The sequence below is a fragment of the Lissotriton helveticus genome, chromosome 10, assembly GCF_964261635.1.
Source record: "Lissotriton helveticus chromosome 10, aLisHel1.1, whole genome shotgun sequence".
NCBI lineage: Eukaryota > Metazoa > Chordata > Amphibia > Caudata > Salamandridae > Lissotriton > Lissotriton helveticus.
The window spans coordinates 37,522,734-37,537,760 of NC_136071.1; the positions used below are offsets into that span (position 1 = coordinate 37,522,734).

The 15,027-nt window shown below is 44.8% G+C and overlaps 1 pseudogene across 1 annotated transcript in view; it reads right to left on the reverse strand.

Moving 5' to 3' along the window:
- LOC144785843 (myosin-4-like) overlaps positions 1–15,027 on the reverse strand; it is a 34,803-nt pseudogene that overhangs the window by 15,494 nt on the left and 4,282 nt on the right. Inside the window, exons 7-23 of the transcript XR_013602046.1 lie at positions 8,422–8,485; positions 8,226–8,324; positions 7,508–7,611; positions 7,236–7,374; positions 5,238–5,356; positions 4,972–5,121; positions 4,710–4,880; positions 4,296–4,625; positions 3,844–3,897; positions 3,624–3,711; positions 3,414–3,531; positions 2,958–3,081; positions 2,140–2,276; positions 1,778–2,033; positions 1,439–1,681; positions 741–917; positions 199–344 (exon numbers count right to left, since the gene is read on the reverse strand). The product of XR_013602046.1 is annotated as a myosin-4-like (transcript). The remainder of the gene's footprint in view (positions 1–198; positions 345–740; positions 918–1,438; positions 1,682–1,777; positions 2,034–2,139; positions 2,277–2,957; positions 3,082–3,413; positions 3,532–3,623; positions 3,712–3,843; positions 3,898–4,295; positions 4,626–4,709; positions 4,881–4,971; positions 5,122–5,237; positions 5,357–7,235; positions 7,375–7,507; positions 7,612–8,225; positions 8,325–8,421; positions 8,486–15,027) is intronic.

Below are 15,027 nucleotides of genomic sequence, written 5' to 3' on the forward strand. Positions count from 1 at the left end.
AGAGGTGAATATGCTATTTTAACAGAACTAAGCACAGAAACAAATCAGCTGATACATTATCTCAACTGTAGTTTTTCTTGTTAAAATGTTTACATACACTTAAATATAACTTCTAAAGTATATTATGGTAACCTGGTGCAAACACCATCCCTCTTTCTTTACACCATATTTCAGCAAATAGATCTCATAAATTCCTACTTCTTCAGTTTTTCTTCGCTTTGCTGTTTGTCATTCTCCAGATCCATCACAGTTTCCTGGGACAGCTTCAGGTCACCTTCAAGCTTCCTCTTGGCCCTCTCCAGGTCCATGCGAAGTTTCTTCTCTTGCTCCAAAGAGCCTTCGAGCTAAGTGTATTGAAACAAAATGTATTCCATAGAGTTCTGACACAAAATGGCTCGTTTTTATTCATTCGCAAAATATATACTGTTGTTGTATACAATAGAAAAAATAATATTCTACTTCTGAAAATCATTTTACCGTGAAACATATCCAAAAACACATTAATTTATGCTTAAACTGAGTTGCATTGATACATGTTCACCTTCTTAGCTAATACCTTGTGAAAACTGGGATTATAATGGCTTTGTGTCACATTACTACAGGCTAACCTTTCTGTCCTAATATTTGCAGTGTTTCAGTAATGTATAGTAAACCCACTGGAGCAAACCATTGAATTGAGCTAGTGAACTAGCTATAGCTAACTGATCAACGTAATGTATGCAATCTCTGCGAACACTTACATCATCCACTTGCTGTTCCAGCTTGGTTTTTGACTTTGTTAGTGAGCTGACTTTGTCTTCTTCTGCCTGGAGGTCATCCAGAGTCTGCTGATGGGCCTCCTGGAGAGCTTTTTTCTCCTTTGACACCTTTGAAATGTTTTCATCAAGAGCTGCCATTTCCTCTGTGAGGTTTTTAACCTAGATAGATATAGATAGATAACCCTTATATAGATGTAGCTTACATATTCGACTTAGTTGAATCATGTTTTAAATGCCAATTTGTATTTACTTTTACTGCGTTTTTAATATTATTCTCTTTTCAGTGCAAATATATCAGTGCCAGCAATTTAGTCCAACTGTACAACAGTTGCATACATCTGTGGTCAGCATTGTGGTCTCAATCAGTTGCATGTTCACCGTAGCATTATATTCAGTGTGGTGTGAAAGTTGCTCAGATATTTTGTAAAGGCCTTGTTCTCCACCCAGTATTCTAGGATTTTTGTTGCCCTTCTTTTTTTTTGTATCAGGCCTCAAACAGTTGGATGTGCACATCTGTCAAATATTAGTACATGTACTCCCCAATAACGAAAGTGCACCCATTGACTGCCCCAACCCGGTTCACTGGGGGGGGGGGGTCAATGAATATGGTCCCCAAATGTCTCCAGAGGTCCGCACTTGTTTTTTAAAATGGTCATTTAAACAGATCATTGCCAAGTTACCTTATTCTCCGTGGCATGCTTTTCCTTCTCTACTTTGGCTAGAGTTAGCTCAAGATCATCGATGTCTTTCTTCAGCTCAGAGCATTCGTCCTCCAGTTTTCTCTTCTTGGCTGTCAGCTCAGCATTACTTTCCTCCTCATCTTCAAGTCTTTCTGTCAGCTCTTTCACTTTAGCTTCCAGTTGAATTTTACTTTTAATGAGACCTTCACATCTTTCTTCTGCATCTGCCATGTTTTCACTTTCCTAATGGAATATTAAATATAAAAATATAAATATCTTTAATTATGCTTTTGCACTAATTTGACTGTTTGTCCTTGATATGTATGTGATTTCACCTACCGCTTGAACCTGTAATGCAAGATCATTTTTCTCCTGCAGAAGGACAACCATTTTCTCCTCCAGTTCCTTCTTTCTTGCTTCAGATTTTACCAGAGCTTCTTTTGTCTTTTCAAACTCTTCTTTCATGTTTGCCATCTCCTTTTCTGTTTCCGCGCTCTGCAGAAGAGGCTTAATCTTAAAGTACAGCTTCATCCATGGCCAGGTTTTGACGTTCATGAAGGACCGTACATTGTACTGGATGGTCATTATGGATTCTCTGTTCAGAGTAGGAGTACAGACAGCGTTAAAAATGAAAAGCGCATGGGACCAGTACGGCCCATGGTGTCAGTACATGTATTATGAGTAACTAGTTCTGGTCATACCTTCTTTCCATCATTTTCTTGAATTCTATTCTCATGAGGTACCCTCTGCAGGCCGCCTGTGTTCTGGTGATGAGATCTGCCAGCTTTTCATCTCTCATCTCTTCTAGGGTACCCAGGAGGCCAGCTTTGAAGAATACCTTCAAGTGGGATGTGGTTTATAAATTAACTTACTTGAGAAATGTAGTGAAAACACGAGATATATACTTTAAATATATGTTACACAATCGGATGAATGAGAAAGCAAATGTTTCTGGTTCAACTGATGTCTTGTGTAATAGGAATTTAAAATTGCTGCTTCTGCTACTTGTACATAACTAATCAAGAGGCAAACATTTTCTCATTGTGGTGAAAGTATGGTCTACCTAAACTGACATAATTATGTTTTTTTTACAAATTGAATCAAAGACCCACATGCAACGGCTGTGTTGGTGGAAAACATCTCATTTCAGCAGAAGGTGTTCTCAACACACACCTCCGGAATTAGAGTAGTAATGGGCTAGCTAAACCGAGTGGGGTGTACCCTTCTTCTACGGGCCTTGAAATACAAAGTTGATTTTCAGGGCCAGTAGTTGAAAACATTTCCCTTCACCACAAGCATGTGCAAATATGTTTCTGCGTGCCCAGCTCAATAAAGGTATATCCTTTGCCAGTGAGGGAACCCTGCAAATGCATGAGAATGCTTAACACTGTTGAGCCCTTTTTAATGCTGGGGTATCCTCACCTACGGCCATTCCCATGTGTGTCACACGTTTACGTGATGTAGACCCAAAGAAATGTTTCATTTTTAATTTTATTAAATTGAGTACATCACTTCATACCTTGGTGTGTCCAAATCTGTACTGTGTATGGTCAACATCAATGGATCCCAATAGTTTCTCAGACGCCTTCTTGCTGTCCATAAATGCACCTTCTGGAACAGCACTTGCATTGAGAACCTTGTACCTGAAAGAGAGTCCTGGTTACACTCAATCCATATGATGAACATGTTAAAACCTCAAGCTAAAATTAAGATAGCATGTTTCTTTTATTATCTTAAACGGTTATTTGCTTCAGTCAGACACAAATATTTGTTTTGCATAGCTGTGCTCTTTGGAGTATTTCTAAAACATTGCTTTAACTTCTGGGGTTTGTAGTATGTGAGGTTGTACTCTATCTAGAATAACAAATGTATATTGCCATAGTTGCAGTGTAAACAAATATTTCCATAAAGTTAAACATCTGGTGTGTCATTATACTTCAAATGTGTGTTACTCTGTTAATGATATACAATGTACCTTTGCTTAAAATCACCATAAAGAATTCTGCTTGGGAATCCCTTTCTGCAAATTCTGATGCCTTCCAAGACACCATTACATCTCAGCTGGTGGATCAGGAGATGGTTATCCATAACACCTAAAGGGGGAAGGTAGAGTTTAAACGGTTAATTAGATTTTGTTACATCAGCAGGGAACACCATGATCTTTGTAAGCATTGACAAATTGTACCTGGAGTTTTTGTCTCATTGGGAATGAGACAGCGCACAAAGTGTGGATGAGTGCTTCTTAAGTTAGTCATCAGCTTGCCCAAATTCTCCTATGATATTGAAAATATACATTTTTAAAAGTCTATCCTAAGTATTGAGTATGTAACAATAGTCATGGTTTTGCTTGGTATACTATAGACACAACAGAGTTGTATTTATATACATTTATGCACAACTCTTACTCTGAACAAAGCAGACACTGTCTGGAAGGACCCTCCTTTCTTCTTCTTTCCACCCTTTCCACCAGCAGCAGCTGCAGCTTCTATGTTTGAAAGTAACAAAAACAATCCATGGATTAGGCATTCTGTCAAGACAACATACTCTTTATGTTATATCTTTGTTTTTTATTTGCATGCTACTTAGCCTGGAAGGTAACTTACTATCTTCCTTCCACACTCCTCATATCTAGAGATAAGGCTCTCTTTATGGTTCCACGGGTCAAAAAGTCCTGATCAGGGGTAAGGTTGCTCTCGTACTTAGCCCCTCTATGTTGGAATGCTTTACCGCGCCACCTTTCTACATGCTTGCATCACCTTCATTTTAGGAAGCAGTTAAGACGACACTGTTTTATTTGCGGCACCGAGATATCCCTCCCTGGGTGATTAGTGCGCATTACAAATTAAAATAACATAACATGCCTTTTAGCAGGATACTTACCAGCCTCTGCTGCAGTAGCGCTATAAAGCATGGATAGCACTTTAAGGGAGGACTTCTGGTAAAGCTGGATAACAGATTCATTCAGTGGATCCTTGTTCTTCTCCAGCCAGCCAGTGATGTTGTAATCCACAGTACCAGCATAATGCACCAGGGAGAAGTGAGCTTCAGCCTTTCCTTTGCCTGGCTTGGGTTTCTCAAAGTTCTTGCACTTGCCCATATGCTGGTCGTACAGCTTGTTCTTGAAGGAGGTGTCTGTAGACTTGGGGAACATGCACTCCTCTTCAAGGATGGAGAAGATTCCCATGGGCTGAAAGAAACTTATCTATGTGAGACTTGGGTATATGGGTACGTTATTTTAATACAACCATATGCAGTTTTAACAGTCACCCACCTTCTCAATAAGTTCAATGCAGGCAGCCAAATCCATACCGAAGTCAATGAATTCCCAGTCAATGCCTTCCTTCTTGTATTCCTCTTGTTCCAAGACGAACATGTGGTGGTTGAAGAACTGTTGCAGTTTTTCATTGGTGAAGTTGATACACAGCTGTTCCAGGGTGTTGAACTAAAACCCAAACCAATTGTTGTGGATTAGATATTTGTTGATTGGTCCAGCATGCCACTTCACCACCCCCTCTTTAGGATGTTAGACTTACATCAAAAATCTCAAAGCCTGCAATATCCAGGACACCAATGAAGTACTGCCTGGCTTGCTTGGTGTCCAGCTGTTGGTTGATACGGATCACCATCCACAAGAAGAGCTTCTCATAGACAGACTTGCAGAGTGCACCGATGGAGTTATACACCTAACGAAGAAGGAGTTGCAATTGAACGTGGAATGAGTATATGACCTCGATAGTCCTTTCTTTATTAAAATAGTCCTTATTTGCAAGGTGAGGAGAGGCAGACATTGCAATTTTACCTGGTTAACAGTCTGCCCCTTGGTGACAAATTCATTGCCGACCTTCACTCTTGGGTAGCACAGCGCTTTCAGCAAGTCAGCTGAGTTCAGACCCATCAGGTATGCAATTTTGTCTGCAACTGTAGTTAGAAAAAGGTTGTAACATTAATGAACTACATAAATCCTTATAACGTTCAGAAACTGTCATAGATTCATCATCCAAAAACAGCTTTTTGCCCAGTTTCTGCAAGTTGTCTACTTCTCCCTTCCACTATTTTGTACTAGAACTTCTCTCTGAAGACCAGAATGTATCCATCTCAATGATCTCATACTTGGTGCTTTTGATTTTACATTCCACTTAATTCGGGCTGTGTCATAATGATTGCAGTTGTTACATCAATTGTAATTTACAAAGGACATTCTTTAATTATATTTTTGCATCCAAAACGTGGCGACTTCTACATTAATTGGCTTTTCAAAACAAAGGGTGTTCCCTTGCCCAGACCTGCACCAAAACGTCAGGATCACCAAGCCTTTTTTAATTTACTTTTTTCTACTTCTTGGTGAATGTGGAATAGAATCTGAATGTTTTTCTTGGGTTTTTAAATAGACATTTGTTAGGTTAATCAATTGTATCCTGTATGTAAATGCATCTTGCCATTGCCTATCCCAGTCTAAGATAACAATTGATAACGTCCTGAGCCATGTAGCTTTTTTCTTTTTATTGCACTTTAGTTATGTGTCGTGTTGATCTTTGCAATTGAGCAGATTGTTCTGTGCCACTAAAGGCGATTTCATGGACATTGGATTGGTGTTTTATTCAGCCTTTGTGTGCCTTTACTGATTTGCGACTAGCATAGCACTTTAAGGAACTTTTTGTTTTATGCCTGCAGTATTTCTTTCATCCTCAGCACCGGTAAACTATTCGTCTTATGAGACATAGCCCAACAGTGGAAGGGGATGTCTCCACCATCGGTGGGTGGGTGGAAACACGCCATGGACAAATGCATGGGGATGGTATTAGCAGTATTCAAGGCGTGAGGCTGCTCACAGAAACATAATAAAATCTGGATGTGTTGGGCTGAATACAAGAGCATAGATCTGCCTTCCATACGACCCCCAGAATCCCTCATTGAGCAGGAAATACATTTATATGGACACAGATATGCTCATAGCTTGTAGACCCCGCCATCCAAATGCTGTTGATAAATATTCCTGGCGGGGTGGGAGGTGGTACCAGGTCTGTGCGAAGGTTTTCTCCTTAGTTTCTTTTATTCCCTTGTTGATGTTCTGAAACATGGGTACTACTCAGCAATGTACTACATCCTGATGTTAGTGTGTGGCCTTCCTGGCCGTGTTGTACCGCCCAAAAACTTCAATAAAATCTGTTATAACAAAAAAAAAACTATTCCTCCTATAAGGGTCTGGTGTCTTTGATGGTCTTCCTCTGTATCCTTTCTTCAAGTGTGTCATCCTCACACTGTAGTTAATTGTTCTGTTTAGTACTTTTTTTATGGATGTATCTATTTTAAGGTACCTCCTTATAGCATTGAACTTGATAATGCTCTACACTAATGGGATCATATCATGCTCTTAGTAGGAATTGAGGAATCAGCAAGTAATTCCATTGATATCAGACCCAAACGTAAACATATGGGCGGCAAGGTATACCTGTGTAGCCTTTTAACTGTAAATTGCATGAATTTTATCTTGGTTTTTATTAATCACTCAAATAAAATGACTAAATGACTCGTAATTGTGCTGCCTTTATTCACATAACCCTTGCCTGTTTTTACAATCGTTACGTCTGTTTTTTTCCCCTTCAAAGTACCTCTTTCAAATGATTTTATTTCTGGAGAGTTTTTCTCCGAAGACGTCACAATGCATTAACCGTCTGCAACCCAGCTTCTTCTCCTATCACTGGTTGACTATATGCCTGCTTAAAGCTGTGCTAGGTTCTTGTTATAGAAATACCATACCCATACATACATACAAGGCAATGTGCATATCATGCCTTACCCTCTGTGCCATCACGCTCAGCCTGTTCCTCACGCTGTTTCTGCTTGAACTTCATGTTTCCGTGGTGCATGACTGCTCCAGTCAGCTTGTAGATGGCGATCTTCTCATCTTGGTTGAACCCAAGGATGTCAATGGCACTCTGTCATGAAATAAGGGGCAGCGTTTTATGACTGTGATCTTCTACTCAATGGAATGTATTGTTATTTTTACACCTCTTGTTTGTAGTGACTGAGGGTGAAAAGACATGGTGGTTAATATGTATTGGAACTCACATCAGTAGCCAGCAGCTCCTCTTCGTCATTGATACTCTTCACCACAATCTCGCCCTGGCTGATTGACGGGAAATCATAAGGGTTGGTGGTAATGAGGAGCATTTCTGCAAAGCAAATACATGCAGGAGTGAGGAGTCTCAGAATGCCCGAATAGCAACACATTAACCTAAGGTCTGTGTACAAAGTAGATATTTTCTCAAGAAGCAGGTGAATAATGTAGACATTTGAACAAGTGGTTGTTATTTTTAGTAATGTTTTTCATTTTACAGAGGCAATGTTCATGATAGCCTTTAGAGGGTGCGGAAAGGCTGACTCACTTTGGAGACATATTCCTTGATAGCAAAAAAGGACTCAGAGAAAATTAAGCTAAAGAACAATAGCTGTTCTTTAATTGACTCAATTGCTGCAGTTCGTTAGTGTGTACTACAGTTGCCTAACGCCTTCCTAAGTACTGTGATCTAGTCACCCTCAAACCATTGCTTACATTGGTCATATGGTCCAAACGTGTCTGAGTCTAGAACGCCAGTATATTTTATCAGAAAATTCAACAGTCTCAGAATCATAATCACTAGAATCCTTCTTGCAAATACCAAAATATACTACCAGCATCATTTTTATCTAAAGTTCGATGGTCTGGTTTTCTTCTAGGGTTGTTTTTAAACCATTGGGTCCATGCTGAGAAGACAACTGAAAATAACTATAGATTGGAAATACATACCGACAAGCTCTGGCTTCTTGTTGGTCATGATCTGGTAGAAGATGTGGTAGCTCCTCTCTGCTGACAGCTGGAATGTGACTCTGGACTTTTCCAGCAAATCTATAACAAAGAACAACATTAATATGTCAGTGCAAGATATTTATTTAATTACTTCAACCTCAGTATTGTATTTAAATGCTTTAATGTCTGGTCTTACATGTTTCAATATCAGCAGAAGCCAGTTTTCCTGTGGTTCCGAAATGGATTCTGATAAATTTACCCTAGAGAGTAAACAAGTGCTCTAGTCACCCCGAAGTTGCATTGGCAGCTAATAATGTACATTATGCACCAAAGTACTGCACAGAAACCCATGCACTCAGAAGACTGAAAAGGGGGGGCCCTCGGCCCCCCCGCACGCATGGCGGCGCGGCGACCGTCGCCCCCACTGTCTCCTTGGTCGCCATTCGGCGGTTGGGGGCGTGCCCTGGGGGGCGCGGCCCACCGCCGATTGGCTGGCGGCCTCCTTGACCCGGATCCTGGGAAGTGGGTCCGGGTCAGGGGGGGCGGGCTATAGGAGGGGCCACCTGGCCCCTCGGGAATAAAGAGATAGGGAGCGCCCAGGAGACCCTCTTGTCCCTGGACGCTCCCTCGCCGAAACGGTGTGCCCCGCGCTCGGGGCTTCTTTGTTTTGGAGTCCTGCGCACCACGGCCTGCCTTCCAGCCTCTAGGAGGCTGTAATTATTTTCTGTTTCTCTCCCTCTGCAGATGTGATATCCAGATGTCCGTGGTCGGCAGTGGACCTGGAGTCGGCGGGGAGAATGGCGGAATAGCTGTGACCCGCGCGGGGCGGGATGACCGGAGGCCTGTGATTCTGCCGGGGAGAAGCTCCGGGCCGCAGGGTGGATCGTGGCAGCCGTTCTCGGAGGGCACAAGTTAAGTAGGGGGCAAGCAGCTGTATTACGTGTGCTCCGCATCGATGGGTATGAGTGCTCGAGCGAGGCTGTTCTTGGTTCGCCCGGTGTGTGTCTCAATCAGGCACGGCTGTCATGGTAGAAGCCGCTGTGCTCCAGAAATGAAATGCAGTGGACCGTGAAAGTTTAAGCCGGGGGTTGCGAGTGATTTTAATGGTGGTTCATTCCGGGGTAGAGTTTTGTTTGCGGCGCAGCCGCGCGTGTAACTCGGTAGGAAATGAATCTGAGTGGGTATTGATATGCTGATGGATGGTAGTCAGGGCGCCGCGCGCTATGTACTGGCCGTCTGTTCCCATCGAAGTTATGTTGGAAGGGGAGCGCGCTATTCGCTTTCCCCCAAGCTCTCCATGCGCACCGGTCTCAACTTGTACTGGGGAAGCTGTGCGCGTAGTGTAAGAGTGTAAGAACCTTCACTGCTGGTATCGGGTGCTGGGGGGCCCTTGTGAAAAAGCGGGGGCAATTGGACAGGAGCAAATCGTGACGGTAAAGCCAATTTCATATATCGATATCATCTCGAAGGGCAGCGTCTTGCCTAACTGGGCTTACCAAGTCAAATTAGGCGATGGAGGAGCTATCAATAAGGGTCGCTTTAGCTTGAGCTTAAGAAAGACTTATAATGTCGGTGGGGGATGGGGAATATTCCTGTGCCCGCCGTGTTTCTTCGTGTGGGGGAGCTTGTGCACAAATGTGTTCATAATGCACGCATGCTGTTGGCCAACGCTGTGTTCTTTAAGGAATTCCACCTCAGTTGCGATATACAGGGTAATCGCTACAGGCACCGGCATGCCCCTCGGATGTTGGAGTTTTACGGCCTGGGGAACGCCCCTAAATTTGTTCATGGTATGAGTTGTGGTAGTGGAGATCAGCTTCAATTTTGTTGGTCGCACATGCGTGTTTCTCCTTTTAGGGACTTGTGAAATGGGTGACATTTTAAAACAAAAATGTGATACATATCCCTTGAGCATAGTGGCACTTCGTTAGGGAGTCTGTGCTCATTGTTCTCTAAGCTGTTGGCCCGAACTTAAATAGTGCGTTTAGGTACTTTATCACTTCCATACATTGGTGCCGGGCTTCCTGACTCGAGATGGAGGGTCAGGAAGTCATGCACTGGACAATGACTATTCTATGGGCCACTTCATAGCAGGATTATGCAGGTGTTTTCACAGACACCTCATATTTTGCTCCGGCATTTGGGACAGCCCACCGCTGCTGACACTGTTTTTGTATAATTGTAGTAAGAACACGACACAAGGTTTCTTTCATTTTGTTGGAAATGCAATCTAAATGACAAGGAAAGCAAAAACACGACACAAGGTCTTTTTCATTTTGTTTGTAATGCAATATACATCAGAACGCAGTCCTCTGTTTTCAAGCCGTTCATGCTTACAGCGTTGGTAGTATGAAACATGCCTTTAAAAGGTATTATGCTGACGATTTGACCGTAGGCATACATGAAATGCAGAATGCCGTGGAATGTGCTCCCCATAAATTTATAGCTGGTCAAGGGTTCGAATCTACCTCAGTGGACGGGCCGGACGGTTTCATGCTTCCCGCTCTGATTTACTGTGACCCAGCGGGTTGTTGCAGCGCAGATGACGTACTCTGTTGAAAACACGGACAGGCAGGAAGGGGGGGGCACTATTTAACCTTAAACTAATGACTCTTCAGACGGAGCATAAGCAGTCTGGCGTAGGGTGGGTGATAGCATGCAAAAGCTTAACATAGGCTGGTGCAGGTTGCAAGGAACACGACCATAACATGGGCACAGTAAGGGTTGAAGCCTTTGGTACATATTATATATGGCATCCCCATCCGTTCAATCGCCAAGTTGTAATGCACAATAGCCCACTCAAGTTACTTTAGGTGACCACATCTTTCGGGTGGGACGCAAGAATTACAAATAAGGTTCCCCTCTCTTTTTCAGGTGACATTAGGACAATATGTTTGGTCAAAAAATGTCCTAGGACAGTCTACATGGGTTCCACTGCTTTCGTCGCTAGTGGTAGAATCGGTTGTTTGTTACGATTAACATGCTTTGCAAAGTACACAGTTGTCAGTTTCACCCCGTCAGTATAAAGTAAGTTATGACATGTGATGGGGCAGGTCTTTGTTTTAGGCTCCGCTAAATTCAACCGCCGATGGCAACGGCCCAGGTAAGCTGGCAACGGTAGGAGTTGCTATGCGCTGCTTTAGTAGGCAATTTTGTTATTAAAGGGTGATTACCTGTGGAAGTTTGCAGCTCAGATCAGCATTTCCTCCTTTAGGGTCACAACATTTTGCCACAAATAGAAAGTATATCATGGGGTAGGGACGGCGGTTCTGGGTAACACACCCGCGATAGTGAACATTTCCTGACGGTGTCTCCTCGCTGATGATTAGCAGACCGGCACAGGCTTTCACCCTGCAGGGATCACTACACTTTGCCCTACAAGCATTTTAGGAGCATCGAGGGTATCTGTAGTGTTAAGTACGCCTCTTTTGATCAGGCTGTTCACTTATTACAGACCACGGGACCCGGGGCGCTGATGGCGAAATCAGACATAGAATCAGCCTTTCGCCTCCTCCCGGTCCACCCAGCCGACCAGCATCTATTAGGCTTCACCTTTGGGGGTATGTTCTACATGGACAAATGCATGCCCATGGGTTGTTCGATATCTTGCGCTTACTTCGAAATGTTTAGCTCTTTTCTTGAATGGGCCATGAGACAAGTGACGGGCCATCAGCGGGTCATGCATTATTTTGATGATTTCCTTTTCCTCGGTACAGCGGGATCTCAGGAGTGTGCACTGGCATTGCAGGAATTTTGCGTGCTCATGCGGGCTTTTGGGGTCCCGCTTGCGCCCGGGAAGACGGTTGGCCCGACCACCGGCTTAGAATTCCTCGGCATTGAGATTCTCACTAGAAGGATGTTTTAGATTACCTAGGGACAAAGTGGACAATTTCAAGACAGCGCTGCATTTATGCCTCCGCAAGGAGAAGGTCACTCTGCAGCAACTACAGGAGGTGGTAGGGCAATTGAATTTCGCATTGAGAATCATCCCCATGGCTCGCCCTTTCTCTCGCTCCATCGCTCACGCGATGAAGGGGCTGAGGAAAAGGCACCACCGCACTCGCCTATCGTCTGAAATTCGCCAGGATATGCTTATTTGGATGCCATTCCTGGAGGATTTTAACGGTAGGGTGGTCTGGCCCGGCCCGCTCACAGCATCAGCGGAGTTGGGCCTATGGACTGATGCGGCCGGTAGTGTGGGCTTTGGCGCCATCCTAGGGAACAGGTGGGTCGCTCAACAGTGGCCGGAAGAATGGAGGACATGGGGTCTGACCAGCAACATTGGCTTCCTTGAACTCTTCCCAATATGGGTGGCACTGATGATCTGGCCCGAACACCTATGTAACCAATCAGTGGTGTTTTGGTCAGATAACATGACGGTGGTGGAATGTATCAACCAGCAGGGGGCGCGGTGTCCTTTCATACTTCATCTGATCAAAGAAATTGTTCTGCGGTGCCTTAAACTGAATGCTAATTTTAGGGCCAAACATGTCCCTGGTGTTCTAAACAATGCAGCTGACTCCCTCTCTCGCTTCAAAATGCAGGTTTTCAGGGAGCATCTTCCCACAGCAGACCCCTCGCCAGCACACTTCCCAGCAGTACTTTGGCAGATTGGTGCCCCAGATTACAGGACCTCGTGGTCGCTAGCCTAGCCCCCAGGACCAAGACGGCTTACGAAGGGGCGTTTTCTGTCTCATTGTTCTTTTCTGGGGCAACAATGGGAAGCGCTTTGGGCGGAGGAGGATGGCTTTGCAGCCTATTTAGAATAGTTGCATAAGGAGGGGCGCTCGGTGGCAGCTGCGAACAGACATAGGGCAGCGGTGTCATTCTTCGCTCAAGCTAGGGGCTTCCGGGATCCCACTAATACCTTTATGATACGTAAGGCTTTAAGGGGATGGCGCCGTATTCAGGGACATCAGAGGGATAAGAGAAAGCCCATTGGATTGGCCCGGCTGACAGCCTTACTGGGCACGCTGGAGACTGTTTGTAGCTCGGAGTGGGAGGTGCTTCTTTTTAGGGCGGCATTCTCTTTGGCATTCTATGGGGCGCTGAGAATTAGCGAACTTGTGGCAGGTTCTAAGTCAGACCTACTGGGCGGCTTGCAAAAGGCTAGTGTGACGATAAGGGAGGACACCATGTGGGTGATTATCCAGAAGTCAAAGACCGACCAGGAGGCTAGGGGTCACACCATAGTTCTGCAACGGGCCCCCGCCAACCCTTGCTGCCTCGGTGAGGCACGTGGAATTATTCCACGGACTGTTGGTAGGATCAGCGGGCAGGGCATTGCTCTGTCACGCCGACGGGAGCCCCTTGACCAGGTATCAATTCAGGAAAGTATTAGAGATGGGGGGTAGGAAAGCAGGTCTTGACCCTAAAGAGTTTGGCTCTCATTCCTTCAGGATTGGGGCAGCAACTGAGGCGGTGGCGGGGGGGCCTCCCAGTGGAAAGAGTGAAGACAATTGGGAGATGGTCTTCAGAATGCTATAAACGTTATGTTCGGATTGACATGCTATGATTACATGTCACTCACGCTTGGTTTCTTTCCACTCTCTTACAGTTTCTCAGACCTGTTACGCAGGGGAGGAATTTGTCGTCGGGCACCGGCAACATACATCAGCACGGAGCGGCGACCAGGAAACAATGAAGAACAGTGTGTGGATTGTGGGTCATTCATATGTGAAGCGAGCAGAGTGTGTCTTCATGTCAGGTGACAAGAGGAAAAGGGCGGCACAACTAGGGTTGGACATCACGTTCTTTGGCAGAGGGGGGTTGTGTCTGCATGAGTTTAGGGGATTCTTCCAAAGGGTTTTTTAGCACGCCAGCAATCTCCACCGTCAGTGGTGATACTTCACCTCGGGGAGAATGATTTGGCAACACTGGGTAGGCGCATTCTGATTGAGGAGATTATCTCAACGGCGGGTTGGTTGGCCAGGACCTGCCCCGGTTGCACACTAGTATGGTCACAACTCATACCCCGATTACAGTGGCGGGGGGGACAGTCGGTCAGGGCGTTGGATAATTCGGTAAAGAGGATCAGCACACGGTTGGATAGGTTATTTCGAGCCCCCCTGTTGCAGTCTATACCTCATGGGTGCATCTGGGGCGACAAGTATTACTTAAAGGACGGAGTTCATTTAACAGAGGAGGGTAATGTCTTGTGGTCTGACAATATCTGGGCCTGGCTAGAGGGTTCTGAAAGTAGGAGGGTTTCCTTAGGTAGGGGCTAGAGGGGGGAGGCCAGATCGTCGGTTAACAATGCTGGCCTGTGGCGGTAAGGTCATTATCGGTGAGCACATATTTGAGGTCTGAGGGGGCGGGCATCATCCTATGGAGGTTCCCGCCCAGGGGGAGGGGCCTGCGGGCCACTCCCAGAACTCCAGGGGCAAGGTAATAGATGCTGCAAAGCAAAGGAGCGCGGGTAGGAGTAGTTCACGCTTTCCTTAGGCTGGTAGCCACCCCGCGCGCGTGGACTCATGACGCCACCGGCGCAGAGTAAGGGCCCTCCTTTAGTGGGTAAATGGAGTTCAGGGCGTAGACCGGGCAATTCCCGGGGTAACACTGCGCATGCGCACATCCAGAGGGGAGGCGCAGCTTGTAGGACCTGACACCGGTAGTGACCCTGCCATATGGCCAGAAATGTACAAAAATTCTAGATGAGGATGTTTAGTCTAAGTTAGGAAACAACATGTATTAGAGTTTTGTTAAAGTCAGGCTCTCAAACTTGTTGCTAAGAATTATGTACCTAAATGTCCTGCTGAATTTTTGTATACATTGTTGATTATGCAATTAAAACCTTTTTAAT